At 40.2% G+C, this 18,532-nt stretch overlaps 1 long non-coding RNA gene across 34 annotated transcripts in view; it reads right to left on the minus strand.

The window, feature by feature from the left end:
- Positions 1–18,532, minus strand: part of LOC144324199 (uncharacterized) — a 584,277-nt gene that overhangs the window by 235,921 nt on the left and 329,824 nt on the right. For 25 of the 34 annotated variants that reach the window (XR_013389664.1, XR_013389650.1, XR_013389652.1 and 22 more), the window contains one exon: positions 12,473–12,566. The exons of the other annotated variants lie outside the window; for them this stretch is intronic. This is a non-coding gene — a long non-coding RNA (uncharacterized LOC144324199). The remainder of the gene's footprint in view (positions 1–12,472; positions 12,567–18,532) is intronic. 34 annotated transcript variants of the gene reach the window in all.

The raw sequence follows: 18,532 nt of genomic DNA on the forward strand, positions 1-18,532 counted from the left end.
AGAAACTTCCCCCTTTGTCAGAATTCTCAGTTAGTTGAGAAGAGCCAAACACACTTTTGACTTACTCATGAGTTCCCCTGCAGCCAACTGCCACCCAGGTGAGCCACCACTATTTTCTCCCAACATCCGTGATGATCACAACATACATTCTGCCCCAAACAGCAATGAGAGAGTTACAAAGACAGCATAAATCACAAAGATAAATGATCCTTAATGTCCTTGTGTGTGTGTGTTTTTTTTGTTGTTGTTGTATCTGAGGTAAGTCAAGCTCAAAACTGGTACATCTAAGATTTTAGTGTTTCCTTGGCAAATCTATAGTGTGGTCCACAAAAGCTATATTTCACTCGATTTTTTTTTTTTAACAAACTCATTGATCAAAAATAAAATTACATAAGGTTTTACTTTTTTTGTGTGCCTGACTATATGAAAATTATTTAAAAACCACTGTTGTCATCATATAAATTTCATTTTTAATCTTCTTTAATCCTTTATATCTAACAGAACTTTAGTTTTAAAAAAAGAGCAAAATATAGGCAACCTGCTTAATCATAAAAGTACCACTTCCTTTAGGATGTCAGTAATTCTCAAAATTGCCTTAGATATTTGCTAGATATCAGAAATGGGTAATGTAGTATTTTAAGTGGCAGAAATGCATTAGTACTATGTAAGTACATGATCCTTAATGTACTAATCTCGGCAATATGTGTAATGAGGACTTTCAGTAACACTTATTTTAAGTGTCCTCTGAGAAATGCTAATTTACAATGAAACACCTATGGAAGTACATGTGACATCTACATGAATACCAAATGAATTCATTTTGATCAATGCTATTACAATGAATATAAAATGAATTCACAATGATAGGACATTTAAAGTATTACCAAATTTTCTTTTAATATTACATGTGCTATGGAGATTAGCATATATTAAGAACTGGATTGAATACATACACACACACACACATACACACACACACATATATATACATATTTACACATACACACACACACAGAAAGCAAAAAATATGTCCCTACTAATTACTTCATTAGCAAGTACCCTTTTAAAAAGAAACATTCTATTCACACACATACACACAATCTTATATGTGCAAAATGCTTATGTCATGTTTACAGAATTACATACTCGATATTAACAAACACAAGATCTGCATTATGAGAGCATGCAAACAAATAGGCTTTGTGGATTTTAGATTTGACAAAAGATCTTTCCAAATCTACATTTTGAATTTTCCTGACTCTCCATGATAGTAATGGTTGGTAAATTGATTCATACGACCTGTTAAAAGTCACAGGTGGTTTTTATGGCTAGTCAACAATAATAAGTGAGGGATAGACAGATGTATAGGTGGATAGTAAATATAATATTTAAATATTTAAATATAACACTGAGAGATTAGGGTCTTTATTCAGTTTCCAAAAAGCCAGAATTTGTAGAAAAAGTGTGAATTGTCCATTTTTGACAGACTATACCTTTTTGATAATAAACTAAGACCCAGAGTCTGTGCACTCAAACTTTACTTAGGCAGACCAGCTGTGAAATATGCAACCTCATATTAATCAACAAGAATTGACCTTGGAGGACTGAGTCTCTGGTCCCATTCAGAGTTTCAAGGAGCTAACAAGAGCCGACCAAGCCAATAGTGGTCTCCCAAACAAAACCAGCAAAGAGGCCAAACTGTGGCCTAGATCCCACCTCAAATCACAGAGTACCTCAGATGACCTGCATACTTGAACCAGACTCCACTCAAATAATAATCAACTCCTCCATCAGCATCAGTTCTTACATTTCCTCAGCATCACTCACATGCCTTCCTTCCTTTTCTTCTTAACTGCCACAACCCTAGGTCGGAACTTCATCATCTCTTGCCTAGGTATTAGCAATAGCCTCATAACCCATCTGTCTCCCTGACTCCCTGCCTTCAATTAGTCCTACACATTCCTAACCAGATTATCTTTTTAGAAAGCATATTGGATCATGTGACTCACCAGTTCAAAATTTCTCAATGGCTCCCTCCCACCTACAGGGTTAAAACAGAATGTCTTGTGGGACACATAGGGCTCAGCCAATCTGTCCAGCTGCGGCTCCCTCCACTATGTCCTTTATACTCCAGCAGTGCCGGACTACTGCGATATCTTTCTGCATGGTTCCTTCTGCCTGGCATGCCCTCCCCTCACCTGCCTGCCTGAAAAACACCTGCTCGTTCTTTGAATTTCAGCTCAAAAGCTTCTTCCATGAGGCCTTTCCTGTCTCCTTGCTGCCACGTGATTCCCATAGATTCCACTATGGCACTTTTTACACAGAATTATAATCTTCTGTTAACATGTCCATAGAATAACTAGACCATAAAACCATGAGCCAAGAACAATATTTTATTTATCTTTGTCTCCCGAGCCATTGCCCAGTGTCTGACACATAATGCCTTTTCAATGGCTGTTGAGTAAATAGACTTGTCTCCTAAAGATGCCATTGTCCTTTCTGTTGTCCATTCTTCAAGCAGACATTCAGAAATCTGTGCTCACAAATTGCTTGGTAAGCACCATTCTGATTTTAATTGACGTGGTGAGCACATTCCAAATGTGTGTAGGCAAAAGAGTGGACTTGAAAGTCCAAGTCACTCTTGAATATCCCAAATCTCCTAAGAAATCAAATTACTGTAACAATGAACTAAAAATAAGAATAGCAAGGATTCAGGAGCACCTGGGTGGCTCAGTCAGTTAAGCATCTGCCTTTGGTTCAAGTCATGATCCCGGGGGTCCTAAGATCGAGACCCACGTCAAGCTCCCTGCTCAGCGGGGAAACTGCTTCTTCCTCTCCTCACCCCCCTGCCTGTACTCTCTCTAGCTCTCTCAAATAAATAAAATCTTTAAAGAAAAAAAAAAAAAGAATAGCAAGGATTTATTAATCATCTCCTATATGTTGGGCATGATCCTACTAACAGCTTAATGTACATGACTTCATGAAAATCTCATAATTGCTACATCACATCACTATTACTGCCCTCCTGTTACAGATGAAGAAACCATGGTTCAGAGAAATCAGGTGACTTGACCAAAGCCTCAGGCTAAGAAATAGAGAATGGAGATGCAAGCACAAGTCTGACTGGTTCAATTCTTAGGCTCCTAACTTGACACCATTACCTTTCCAGTATGCCAGATGTCTCTACAGTTTCTAGAGGAGAGAACCTAAGAGCTCTAGGGAGAAAATTCCAGTTTTATACATAAGTTTAAAAGTCAACAGAAGCCATATCACTCAACTGCCATTCAGTCCACATTCAATAAAGGGAAGTTCCTTTTGCCTTAAAGATTTGGGATTAAAATCCTCTCATGCAGGAATTGACATCTTGATAACTGGGAGATAAAGGGTGATGATTTCACCTATTCTAGTGGCTTTATTTTCTTTCTTCAGCAAGCGAAGGTTTGCTGCCCAATATTTTAAAAATTCATTTTCAAATGATTTCTAGCATTCTTCTACTATTCCCTTTTTACTAGGAAGCAAACTGGTACCAATTCTACTTTTTCTTCTGATGGAAAGAGTTTCTATATCTGAACTTGGATTCTGGTCTTCCCTTGATATTTGTAATTGGGTTTTTGTCTTTGCTTGGCCTGGAAATTATAGGGGGACTGAAAGAAACTAGATTCCTAAAATAAAACCCAACTTTTTTTTTTTAAGATTTTATTTATTTATTTACGAGAGACACAGAGAGAGAGAGAGGCAGAGACACAGACAGAGGGAGAAGCAGGCTTCATGCAGGCAGCCCAATGTGGGATTCTATCCCGGGACCCTAGGATCACGCCCTGTGCTGAAGGCGGATGCTCAACTGCTGAGCCTCCCAGGCATCCCTAAACCCCAACTTTGAGTTTGAACACTTTTTTTAGAAGACAGGCGAAAAATTATAATGTTTCCTTGTTTCTGGAATGAACTTAGCTTCCAGCCAAGTTCAATGCATGGGGTGGAGGGAGCTCACTGTCAAAACTTCAGGGACACCTCTCTCTTGCAGCAAATATTGCCGAAAACCCTAAAGCTGCTTCTGTCTGTGGGCATGTGGGATTCTCCTCCTCATCTGGTGCCAACTGACTCCATTTGCAATTATCAAAGTAATGAAAACATGCTCTTATATTTTTCAAGATGAAAAGCAGTAGCTTCTGTAAGCATCCCTGAAGGTCAAGACAGTTTGGCCAATCATGATCTCCTACCACTGTCCACTACTGAAGCTTGACTCTGTACCAATTCAAGAGGTTCTAATATCCAAGAGAAAAATTAGATTCCACAAAACTATCCATATCTTGACATGTCTCTATGCAGAAACCTCAGGAATAACTGTCCAGGAAAAAAAAAATGTATATCTTCCAAAGAAGGAACTGTAACTTTGGGTTAGGTATTTTGTGGGGGCCAGAATAAAATATACCTGAGCTACAGGATTCAAGTCCCAATTCTTTTTTCTCCACTTCCCAACTCAAATATTACCTTCACTGAGATGTCATACTCTCATCCCACTTCTTAAATATATGTTTGTCCCCTGGTTCCCATGGAACTTCATTCATTCCATCACCCCACCATCCACCACACAGTATAATTAGATGCTCACGTAACTGAAGCCACTGATGGTAGGGACTGTGTCCCTAGTGCTTGGCACATAAAACAGAGGTCAGCATGCTCTCTTCTGTAAATGGTCAAAGACTAAACATTTCGGCTTTGTGGCAACCTGGTCTCTGTCATAACTGCACACCTGCCATTGTAGTGCAAAAGCACCTACACACACACAATATGAAAACAAGGGACCCGGTTGTGCTCCAAAACTTTATTTACAAAAACAGGTGGTGGGCCAGATTTGACCTGCAGGCCACAGTCTGCTGACTCCTGATGCAGACCGTCTAATGAAAGCTACAAGGAAGGGAGGGAGGGAGACAACCAGGAAGGAAGGGGGAGAGGAAAAGAAGGGGAGACTGAAGACGAGGTGGAGAAGGAGAATAAACCCAGAAATAAAGTCAGAATGAAACAAAATTTGATATGCTTCCCAGATGGCAAAGAGCTATTCCTAGTGAGTTTCTCTTCAGCAAAGCATTCAGCCCATGAGAAACAATTCTAATTAGAATCCTCCTATTATACTTCACATTGTATTCTCTACATGTAAATCTTCCAAACAGTTTCTCTCTTTTTGGCAAATCATTATTTCCCATTTATTAAGACAAAGTACAGTCGAAGGGCTCCGTTGCTGGCTTATAACTACAGCCTGCCTACAGGTGTCATATTTTATGCACTGAAAAGAGAGTATTGTTTTGCCACTCTCTATGCAGGAACCATGAATGCCTGGAAACAAATGACTTTTGACTGCTGATCAGAACCACACTTTAATCAGTTACTGGTCTATGATCAATAATTAATCATGCTATTCTGTCTAGGTAATAAATAATGGGGAAAATATCAATGAATATATAGTTGGCCAGATTCTCCCTGGGGCGAAACACAAAAGGACCAGCATGAAAGTCTATCTGGATAACCCTGTGGATTCTCAGCGTACAGCTGTAGTTGAAATTCCAGGAGGGTTAGGACTGGGAGGAGAGGAAAGAGACTTGTCACCACCAACACCTCCCTCCAGGCCCCGCAGGACTAATAATCCCTGCTCGGATCAAATCTATGTGTGTGCAAAGACAACTGAAAAGGAGCCTGCAACAGCAGGGGCACATGGCACAGGCCAGAGTTTCACAGGCACACTGAAGGTGGCCTCCCCTGCAGGCGGACGCAATTGGGCGGCAGCGGGAGGGCAGATGCACTGGGCTTTAGGTGGCAGTGCCTGTAGGCTGGAACTTGTGTGTCCACTGCAGTTTCATACACGTACCCAGTGACTTTGTTACTTAAGTTTTACGATGGACCGGTTTTCTATTGCCATGTAACAAATGATCACAAATTTAAGTGACTTAAAACAACACGGATTTAGTGTCTCCCGGTTTCTGCCTGGAGGTCAGGTGTCTGGCCTCTGGCTCAGCTGGGCGCCCTACTCGGGGGCTCACATGGCTGCAATTGCAGGGTCCATGAGGACTGTGTCCCTTTCTGGAGCTTGGGATCCTCTTCTAAGCTCATGTGGTTGTTGGCCAAATTCAGTTCCTTGTGGTTGTATGACCGAGAGTCCTGGCTTCTTACTGGCTGTCCCCATAAGAATTATGCCTTGATTTAGGTTTTTAGTCAACTTCCAAGTGGAGGCATAGGTAATAAGAACATAGACAGGGGAGGGAGATCCAGGGGGGAATGGCTACCCCAGTTCATGAGCTCCTGTTTCTCAGTGCTATTAGAGATGAAGATCTTGTCCTTGTTTGTTTGTTTTTTTGTTGTTTTTTTTTTAATAGTTTGGGAGTTCTCCCTGAGAAAAAAAATCTAGGCAAAAGTCTCTATTACGGAGAGCCACACTACCATCACACTAGATTTATAAGTCCGTGGTCTTTCTTATGCTAATGTAGACGGAACCAAGCATTTAGACGACAACAATATTTTTGACACAAAAGTTATACTTTTTATGAGACATTCTCAGTTGTCTTTTATTCTATCTGGGTTAGCATAAGAAAAGCATCATTTGTACTATGATATTAGCAAATTGCCTAATCTATTTAAGTAACCTGCTTTGAGTCAGGTGTTTTCTTTTTATTAACTTAGTTCCCCCAAGACTTCAGCCTTCCTACGTTCCGAGGACATGCAGCCAAACTCATAAGCAGATTTCCTAATAACGCGTGACACCTGCCAATGCCTGGGTCTGGCTGTCTTGGCCTCACAGGAGCCTGGCCAGGATGGCCCGTATTGGCTCTGCAGGAGCGTCTGGGCCCGCAAAGCACCGTGTCACCACACTCTTCACAGCTCCAAAGGATGGGGAGGGCTCCCAGATATAATGAGCAGAGATGATAAAGAAAAAAACTCTTAAAGCCACCTAAGTAACTCCCTAGCAAGCCTGGGAGCAAATCCAGCAAGGCCTCAGTGCTATATGTTTCTGATAATGGTCTATCTGCTGTCTATGTGTGTCCCCATCTTCTCTGCTGTCAATCAATTACTGAAGGGTTCACTCCCAGGTTTTGTGAATACACATCTGAACCAGCTTTAAAATGGCACCATTGGGCCCTAGTCCCCTTAGAACCACACACCTAAAAACTGCACCTTTCAGAAATACAGCTTTTATCAGCTGTTCTCTTTCATACTGTTCCTAAATAAAGCTAAGCTGGTCTAAGGTAGGTTCCCACCAAGCTTGCATTAAGTGTCTCATGATGGTGCTACCCTACTTTGCCATATTAGACAAGAGAGCTCTCAAAAGCTAGGGAAGCAGGAAGAGATCTCAGAACAGGGGATTAGAGCACATTAAAGCAGATGAGTGGATTCAACTGTGAAAAAGTTCAGCACCCCAAACCCTCTCACGGGCAAGGGGGCTTCTAAGTGGTCGGATGCCTTTCCACAACCTCTTGGAAACAGAGGCGGCATCCCACCTCTTGTGAAAGGAAAATGACTCTGGATAACACAGTATCAGGTCACTCTTACCCCTAAGAAAGATGAAAGGTGACCAGGAAGTTATGCGTCCTCCAGAAATTCAGATGACTAGGTGAGGACCAGATGCCACCTACAGCCGACGGGGAACTAGAATGGAGCGAGGTAGGCACACACATGTGTGCACGAGCCCGCACTTCACAGAAACAGCAATGTGGGAGAAACGTACTCGGCCTCTTGGCCACACAGACTGGCTGCCTTCGCTGAATCAGAGAAGACTCGCAGCCACTTCGGAGGAGGGTACACGGCCAACGCAAACCAAACACAATCTGCTTCTTTGTGAATTGCAAGCAATTCCCAACTGCCTGAGCTAATGGTACGGAGCAGTAGAGCAGATAACCCAATACGGTGGATAATCTCAAAATCATTTTCCATTTGGCTTGTGGAATGAATTAAATGATTTGTTTCGGCTTCAGCAGATTTACCTTCCTAATTATGCTTTTTGTTAGGCTAGAAACACTCAACACCACAAGATGTTGCCAGGGATTTTAAAAGTAAGGCCGATAACAGCCATGTGAAGGATGGGCACAGAAGTCATGTGGGGTCACCGATATCTACTGAGTGCCTACCATGTGCAAGTAACTGAATGGGACAGAAAGTGATGAAAGACATGGCTTCTGCAGTCAGGGTTGTAACAGTAAACAAGACCAGATCTAGGGGTATAAAAACATACCTTAAAAAGAATGGGTTACATAAATACATGTAAAGCAAGGACATTTCTATTCTTAAGAATCTCCCTAGATGTTCTATAAATATTTGTCAGATAAATGAATACATGGATAAACAATGCGTATCTGGAAAGAAGTCAAAAAAGTACTTCCAATGATAAGCATTCCTGAGCTTCTAGGGAAAAGCAGTTCATTGTTCACTAGGGTGGTCAGAAAAGGTGTTCCCCTAAATCAGAAGCTCCCACGAGGTGGGCTACATGCTCCTCAAGGCTTTGTAAGGTGAAAACCACGGTAGATTCTCTCCCCACGTTGCCTGATCCTCTTCCCCTGGATTAATCCTCATCACCTGCTGGATCTCAACCTAATATCTCCTCCTCAGGGAAATCTTTCCAACCCCGGACTATGTCAGTCCCCTTCTTAATACCCTTCAGCTTGTGAGCACTTCATCCAACCGAAGTAAACACTTATCTTTGCAATGTCTGTTGAGAGGTTATATCCTCTTATAGAATGTAAGCTCCATGGAGGCAGAGACAACAAGCTCTCCCATTTTTGTCACTGTATTTGCAGCACTTAACATAGTGACTTGCATACAGTGAGGCTAGTTAAGTATTTGGCGAGTACTGAACTCGAGTGCTAAAGTCAGGAAAAAGACCTCTAACTGAGCCCTAAGCAATGGGCAGGATATACGTAAAAGAAGAAAAGGGAAGCTTCTGGAATCCCAGGAAAAGGAGTCTGCCTGTACAGCCATGTGCAGAGGAAAATAAACAGGAAGATATCATGGGATCATTAGCAGGCTTCTTCATAAAGTTGCAACAATCACTTAACAACAATTATTAAAAAACGACAACAACAAAAATAGCTACCATCTATCGAGTGTTTTCCGTAAGCGAGTTTAATGGATTCTCTCATTGCCTCTCATTGCAACCCTGTGAAATAGCTACTGTCCTTATTTTACAAGGCGACCAAAGCTTACAGAATTTAAGGTCACTTCATAAATAAATGCAGAACCACTACTTGAACCCAGCCCGATTCACCTAAATGACTCCAAAGCCCACGATCTTCACCAGTAAGTAAGTAAGGTACTGCATTCAAAAATGTTTAATGACTTGTAGAGCACTTGGCAGCTACAATGTGTGCGGGTATAGCCAAACATCCAGGTAACAGACTGACTGGCGAGCTACCGCGCCAACAAGCTAGCTAACTAAGAAATCCAAATTTTTCCGATAACCAAATACACCTCTATTTCATTGGGTTATATAAGCCTTGCCTTGCAGGACTGGTGAAAATCCCAAATGTTCTATTACCGGAAGGACAAAAAAGGTGGTTCTCGTTGATGCCTACAGATAAACAGGTAGCAGTGGAAACACCCATGCACTTTGCTTCCAACTTACTGGTTTAACACTTTTTTTTTCTTTTCTTTTCTACTAAGGCTTAAGGAGACTGAATAAATAGAAGTAAATAAAAAGACCAATGTGGCCTTCTCAGTAAATTCAAGGCTAACTGGGCCAACTAAAAGTGACTAGCAGAACAGATTTGGGCCAAGTGTACAAACCCTGGTGTGGCTAGAATGGTCAGGTTGTTTTGGCATAAGGGTATCTAGATCTCTGGAACATAAGCTCCTAGAAGAGAGGGTCCACGTGTGTTGTTCACCTTTCTATCTTTGGTGCCAGCACAGTAGAAAGTGCCCAAGACATTCACACTTATGGAATGAAAGAGTGAATGTTTAAGACTGAGCTAATTTTAAGTGTAAAGGTAAAAGGGACATTGAAAGCCCTGGGCCATATATTTATCCTCACTATAAATGTCTGTTGTAGAACTAAGACAAACAGGACACTTTAAGAGGTGGCATCAAATAGATTTGGCTAAATTCGAATTATTAAAAAAATATATATTAGTCACTGAAAAAAGCATTTATTTTACAATGCAGTAGCAAACAAATATAACAAAATAAATGAGCTGACTAGAATTTTCTATTCCTTCATAACTGGTTATCGTAGCATCCCGTTGACATGTCCTGATTGGCAGCTCCTAGGCGATCATCGACTCTCAATTAGCACTTACTAGTATTATTACTAATAAAAATCAGCATGTTAAAATTTCCTCTCAGGAGACGTCAATGGATTTTCATTTTTCAATAATGAGGATTTGCGAAATGATTTATTTTAATACATCTGCAAAATATGCCGCTGAAAATAATAAAACTTCTATTTGTCCTAATGACAGCCATTACCTCTCTCTCACACAGGTATGCCAGGGTAGGACACAGAGCTTTTTTTGTGTTTAGCAGATCCTGGAGGTTTGCTGGGAGCTGGGCACAAACCACAGAAAAGCAAATAAGTCACCATCTCAGGAAGCATTCCTCAGATATTCTGGGTTTTGAGACAAGTGGAATTATTCCCCACTAATTTATACACCAATGAAACTGGCCGGTTGGCAAGTCCACAATTAATGTGAATGCCAAGTGGGAAGGCAGCTTTGTTTCATCTCAGAGAACACTTCGCTGAACAGCAGCCTCCCCAGCTGAAAATGCATGCAATGTCTCTCTCTTTTAACTTGCAGCAGACGCTGGCATTTCTTCATCTCTATTCACTCTATCATTATGATGCATTATACAATGTAATGATGTAATACACCGGAAAGCCGAAATGTGCACGCCTTGCCAAAAATAATAATAAGAAAAGTATACAATTATTTTCTGCTATGAAAGCCACTATCACTATCATTTCATCCTTCCCCAGCCAAAATGAAAGCTTCCCTAATGGCTCAGAGTCTCTTTATGTTTGTGAATTGAACATGAATGTGAAAAGTAGGACGTCACCTCGTCTGTACTGAGTTAGAACTTTTAAAGGATGTAAACAAATTTATCACTTGAGCATGGCGGGCTGGCTCCAGAATCTGCTCCGGCCATATTTTCCATGGTGTGATTTCTGGTGTGATTCTAAATGTTACCAAGTCTTTATTTGTTAATAACAAAATTTCCTAAAAAGGGTCTGCCTTTTCATGTTTCATTAACATTAACCTACAATCACAAGCCACTGTTCTGGGCAGGAAGCACATTTCAGGGAAAAGTCACCGTCTGCTAGTAGCTGCATTCGTGGCTGATTAAATCAAAAAGAATCAAAGTAATAAAACCTCAGAAATAAAGCCAACTAATTGTTACATTTCCCTTCCCCCCTTACTGAGCCCTATTTTGAGTTACGGAAGCAGAAAATTGTTTTAAGAATCAGATATTTTGAATGCATTACAAGAAAATATTCTTGAAAGACTGCAATATTGAGCAGACTTCCTTCATCCAATGTCTTCTGGTTCTGTCCCTCCGTTTCCCTTCTCTCCCCCATTACTGCTCCCCTCCCCAGCTCCCCTGGACTTTCAGGGTAGATTTTTAACAGTATATCTAATGTTTTTCTTCACTATTACCAGGGACCAACCGCTTATAAATGGGACCAAACCAAAAGACAGAAGCCACATCCCTGACCGTCCAGCTTGCTGGCAGACACTCTGTCGATTTGGACTGCAGCAACATTTCAAAATGATATTTTCAGCGCTGTTATTATAATTGTAATTAGGAAGTGGTTGATTAGATGGAGACCAGAGACGAATTTTAAGGGAACACGGGGACCGGAGCAGGGGCATGCTGCCGTCCACTGCATTCCGTCTCCAGCTCTGAGAAAACTGCCTTGACAGAGCTCACTCACAAAACCCAGCCACAGATCATAAAGCTCCTAAGTGGGCTGGCCACCAGCTTTATGCTGAAAATTTGTGGGATGCCATTTTTTGCCTAGCAAAATTAGTAGGAATGCTTAACGTAATTAATTTTTATACTAAACACGTGTTGTTATTTTTTTTTAATGTACAATTACCAAACCATCGAAACCACAGTAGAGCACAATCAGATGTGCCTGAAAACACATAATTGACATAAAGGACGTGCAGGAAAATAACGTGAAAACATAAAATAAATGGTTATTGCTATTTAGAGTCTGCATTTAAAGAGTGGAATTCATCATAATTATGCATTATTAGCTAATAATTGGGTGGAAGCATACAGGGCATATCGTGTTTATTGTTACTGGTATGCCATTGTTAACGTTACTATTATTTTCTGTGGAAATTTCTACCAACCTGAGATTGTTTTGAAGAATTCCCACTGATTACTCAGGGCATACGGCCTGTAGGCTGTTTTGCATTATTCACTCACCACAGAAACACACTCACCACTGGGGAAGACCCCAGAAAATCCCAAACATCTCATAAAAACATACCAGCAGGTGTAGGGCATATTTCTTCATCCGGAAGAAAGCCAAAGAGGGGCAGAAAGTAAAACAGTATGGATTCCTCGTCCAGGGTAAAAGCAGCCTAGAGCAAAAAGCAGAACTATGCTGTTTTGCTGATTCAAACATTGTTCAACACATCATTTCTTCATTCATTCCCTCTATCTCCCCATCCTTCCCTTTCCATATATACCATATATATATATATATATATATATATATATATATATATATATACACACACATACACAAGCAGCAGACGTTCAGCAAACGTACCAAGTCCTTCAAACTTCTATGACGTGGGAAACAAAGCCAGAAGGCAATGTAAATAAAATGAAATGTTCTCATAACCTGCAGCCCATTGACAATTACTTGATGCAGGTAGAGTAAAAGGTTCCCCCAGGAAGCTCCCAACTGCCTTAATGTTAATGTCTTGCTAGAAGGAAAAACCACCTTAGCCTGACAATAGCAAGCCCCCCTGTACCCCGGGAGTCCTCTTTAGCAAACTTTCCGAAAAAAAAAAATATATATATATATTTATATATATGGGAAGGGAAGGATATATATATATTTATATATATATCCACACACATACATATATGATTTCTGTATGTGTACATATATAATGTTCATATTACACATGTGTAATATATACATACACACACATGTAAATCCATCCCCAGAAATAGAAGGATACAAGATGGTAACCAGGTTTTTAATGACTGTCAATAGTCAATAGTTAGTATGATCATAAATTGAGGGTCAAAAGATGGAAAGGTCCATACAATTCAGCACTTTCGATCTTAAGCTTCAACACTCCAGGATGGTAGGCTCGAGCTACACACTCCAGTTCTGGTACTTTGGGGAATGTGTCAAGTGAACTATGATCGAATTCCTGTGCTATGAAACCATGAAGACTAAATGACACTGCATAAAACAGAAGTGGTGTCCTCAAAGTGTCAAAACAACCCGTCGGAAGGTGAAAAATTTGCTGACATAGCCAGTTTTCTTGGTCTACATGAGGTAAAATAACTTTTATGATGGATATTTTGTTTCTTTTCTCCACATTTAGGTGTCACATAAATTGTCAAAAGAACAAGACATAGAAAAGAAAATGACCAAACAGTAAAGACGAAAGAGAATGCAAAAAAGAAAAATCAACTTGGCTAATTTATAAAACTTAAATTTGTGTTACAGATTTAAAATAAAACCAGGTGAGTTGATAAATCCAATCCACTTATTCCATTTGCTTATTTGACAATTATTTCTTGAGTGCCTACTATGTATCAGACACTCTCCCAGGCCCTGTGGATTCGGTGAACAAGACAGACAAAAATCCTCACTCTCAGGGAGTTTATGTTATTTGTGAAGAGGGTGGCTGGGGGTAGAGGGAGGAGACGAACAACAGACAAGTAATTAAACTATATAGTAGATGAGATGGTAGAAGGTACCTCGGAGACAAAGCACAAAAAAGGTCAGTAAAGACCTCCCTGAGAGGGTAATCGGTGAGTAATGACTAGAGGCCTATCTGGATAAAAACGCAGTCAAACCATCTAGTTCGATGAACTTTTCCTCTTTAGGGACAGAGATGATCACACTGACCCAGCAACCTCTTGAAAGCATAATCTCAGGAACTCACTCACAGGACTCCAAGGAAGGTTTGTATGGACTACGGTTCCTGTGCCATAGTACAAGGTCGCGTTAACAGAATCCTTACAGAGAGGAACACTTTTTTCTCAGAATTATTCAAATTGTGTATCTCTCATTTCTCTTAAACACAGATGAGTTTGTCTGCATTCAGCAAAGTAAAACAACATGGAGCAAAATGAAAGACAGGAAAAGTGTGGTGGGCTCTCTGCATGGGGTAAGAGAGAGAGAAGAGCAGGATCTGGTCTTTCTAAGCAGCCAAGTAACCAGTTTGTCTGCATTTACCTTTGTAAGCCATTGGTTTTCCAAGCATGTAGACCCAAGAAAAGAGAAGGGCAGTGTGTGTATCTCTAGTGACCATATTTCCTGAGTCATAATTTAAAACTCAGAACCTAATGAAGAATTCTTTTTGTGATTTGTGTATACATTTATATAAAAAGCTTTTCCAAGTTATACAATTTAAACTATGTTTGGTTGTTCTTCTAAAAAATTACTTCCTTGAGGAGCTCCTGGGAGAGCTTAGTTGGTTAAGCACTTGACTCGATTTTGGCTCCAGTCTTGATCTCAGGGCCATGAGATTGAGCTCCGCCACCAGCTCCATGCTTAACATGGAGTCTGCTTGAAATTCTCTCTCTTCCTCTCCCTCTGTGCCTACCCACCATGCTCTCTCTCCAAAATAAATAAATAAATAAAGTATTTTTTTTTAATTTACTTTCTTGAAAAGAACATCCAGAATCTATGGTTCTTCTAAATGTATCTCAAAACCAATGTAATCTATATTACCCTAGAAGAAAATGTACTTCTTTCCTGGAGTACACACAGCTCCTAGACTCCTACTACCATATTTGTTTATTTAAATAAGGAGTTTTAGTTTGACCTAGCATCAGGCATATCCCTCTTTCTTCTTCCCCACCCCACACACACAGTCCATGGAGCAGGAAGTAGAAAGGATCACTTCCTCTCACAGGCTCCACCCCTACCCAATGTAGGAGGGATCAAGTCAGCATTTACTGATGGGATACTGGGAGGAGGGCAAATCCACATTCCATGCTGATGGGAAGCCAGCAGGAATGCTAGAAGAGCCATAAACCCTAATCTCAGGCTCCCAGCACCCCTGCTGCTAGACCCCATTCCTCCCTGAGTATCAAGGCCAATGGACGGACTGAGGTAAAATTTGTCTCGGTTACATGGTACATGTTGCTGTGGTGGTGGTGGTCTCAGGAGCAGAGGTCCACCATTACCACGTCCGCTTTTGTTTTCACTGATGTTCACTGAGACCTTCTCAGTGCCTGAGCCAAACCCAGATTAAAACTATGATATTTAGGAGGAAGATTACATGTCATACAACCTTCTCTATTCTCTCTCTCTATTCCACCTCTCTATTGGTCTGGGGCATCCAAGGCTCCCTCTTTCTCCCTACTCCTTGTTTACTCCCTTCACCAAGACTTTGCTATTGACCACTTACACCTTGGTGTGAATGCAAGTTTTCCAATAATTTCCGGGGGAATTTGCAACTAAAATCTCCTCTGTCATCGAAAAAAAGAAAAGCACTGTCTCCCATGACAGGAGTTCTAGGATTCTATATGGATGCTGTCCTGGAAGCTAGAAACTTTTGAAATACATTTCAACTCTTCCACTTGGGCACCCACCTCCAGATGAGCTTGAGTTCTAATTAGCCTTTGGCAACCAGTTAGAAATTTTCTCAAGACACGAAAAAGTGAAGATGGAAATGATCTGTGCAAAACCACCTATATAACTAGGAATACCATCCTCTTTAAATGGTTTGGTAGACAAGTAGAATCAATTTGGCCATGAAAGAATACCCTTTTTCCTGGACTGAAAAAAATAAATTTGCTCATTCTTCTCAGACATAGGATTGCTTCCCCCTCTCTATACCCCATGCCCTGTGCCTCCTTGATGAATTTAGTTAGACCCATGAAACTGAATGTGGTATGTTGCTAGGATTTTCTCATCCAGACTTCCTTTGCCTTGGGTGGGTATCTAAAGGGTAGGGGTAGGTGGGTAGGAGGAGTGCGGACCATCCTAAGCCTTCTCTGGAGAATGTGTTCCCTGCTGATGCTGAAATGGGGCTTTATTCACTCAAGCACCTCATGACTTTGAAGCCTGATTTGATAAAAAATGTTAATTATGCTTCTCTTTAACATGATTTATAGGACATTAGTGACAGCAGGGGAGTGTTTACTCCATGCAGGTAAGAGACCAGTCTAGGGACTGCCTCTGATTTCCATGTAATTAGGAAAATTTGGCCCACCCAGGGGCCTAATAAGATCACCACTCTCTTTCCCTCCCCAAAATGCAGTCAAGCCACTAACCAGCATGCTGCATCTCCAGCTTCCAATAACATTTTTTTTACTATAAAATTTAAAGTAACCCCCCCCCAAAAAAAAATCACATTTGTATATATGTGTCATCTGTGAGTGGCTCTGCACCAACAAATGGGATTGGTTGCTAGCAAGTACAGGTCTCTGCTAAATGAAAATCAAGTTAGTATTTCCTTTCTGGAGGGAGAACTATGTGCTTTGTGTATAAGCTTTTCTTTTTTTTTTCTGATATAAACTCATCCACCTACGCAGAGCCTTGTTTTGTGTGTATTTAAGCAACTGCATGTGTGTGTCCATGTATACTTCATAAATACACTTGAGGAGGAAGAGTATCATTTTAATGCCTACGAAACAGATCTGTGCAAGGTTCGCTCTTTCACTGCTGAAATGACTAAAAATCTGGAATGGAAAGAAGACTTAAGGGCCTAAGACACATAATGAACACAGAAATAGTAAGAGTTTCTACCTTGTCAGGCCTCCCCTGTGACAATCACAGGTATAGTCATGAAACGGTTACACACTTGCCGGTCTCTCATCCATAAACCCATAGGTAACCATGCTTCGATACATCTCTTCCATCTATGTAAACCTCTTTCAAATACACAGCCCCTCAAGTAAGAGCTCCCACCAACATATATTTCTTGTGCCTGTAACATATGCTGGTGATATGGCTTCTAGGAAACTTGTGATGTTACACATTTTTATGCTGTTACAGCATGAAGCATCTACACGGTATAAACAAGAGTGTAGCAAGACCCCATATAGGGGCAGCAAAAGTCTGAACCCATTTTAAGGATGTACAGCAAAAGGGTTTAACAGCTATTCTGGAGAGAAGGGACAGTGATTACAAAGGAGAAAGGGAAGTCTTTCTTCTTTTTTTTAATCAGAGCGTCTTTGTGTGAGGGTACACTGAGCTTTGACATGAGCAATGTTTGGGTTTGTGTTGCCAGCAAGAGAAAATTCAGTTTGTGCCACAATATATATGTGTATGGGAAGAGTATTTTTTAAAATACAATAAAATGTTATCTCTGATTAGAAAGGAAAGATGAATTCTCCTGCTAAACCAGGTAACCCTAAAAGCGTGTTAACATGAAATACTAAATAAAATGCTACTCATCTATAATAAATCTTATTACACATTTTGGCAATTTTACTACTAACATAGTGAAGGTTTCAAGCAATGTTTGAAAATAGAAATCTTAAATTGAATCATTGTTGCATGAATATATGCAAAATATTCATTTCTAGCACTGTGAGGGTTGAGTGCTTTTAAATTGGAGAAATCACTCATGACTTCACCTTTTCATGCAAGATAAAGTTGTATGTGGTAACATCATTACAATGTCATGAAAGGAGTGGAAATCATACAACAGTTCTGCCTAAAGCTAATATACAAAAAAGGGCTTCAATATTTTTCAATATTGTTCAATATTTAAAGGTGCAGTGCAAGGCTTTAAATATATTTTAAAAAAATCATTAGGCTTTAGATGTCAGTGAGGCCTTTACTGAGCTCGGAGACTAATAAAATCATTGATGAGATCTCTTTAATATTTAACGGAATTCATGTCTTAGGTAGTCGCCTATTTTCCACTCCTATCTCTGCAGATGGGGCTAAATATAGATTTTTTTAAAAAAGATTTATGAGGAGGTGATTATAGATTTTCTTAACTATAGGACTCAAATAAAACTATTTACTCAATGATACTGTCATAACAAGAGAAAAAGCATTATGACATTTAAATAGGATTTTCTATCAATTCTTTAACAGAAGATCGCTTCAAAAGTAGCTAACACATTTATACACACTAACAATCAGGGAGTTCAATCAGTGAAAACAAATGAGCAGATTTTCAAATGAGTTGCCGAACCATGAATCATCATAGAGGGTTAGGACTGTGAGAAACTGAAAGATTTTTTTTTTTAATATTGAGGACAACAGTAATTGTTGTTGCTCATAGATCTCTTTGCTTTTTCTCTATCCAGTGATAGAGAAAATTAGGAGCCAAAGTTCAGACTAAAATCCTAAGGCACGCGCGCGCGTGCGCGTGTGTGTGTGTGTAAG

This window comes from Canis aureus, chromosome 11 (assembly GCF_053574225.1).
Source record: "Canis aureus isolate CA01 chromosome 11, VMU_Caureus_v.1.0, whole genome shotgun sequence".
NCBI classification, from domain to species: Eukaryota; Metazoa; Chordata; class Mammalia; order Carnivora; family Canidae; genus Canis; species Canis aureus.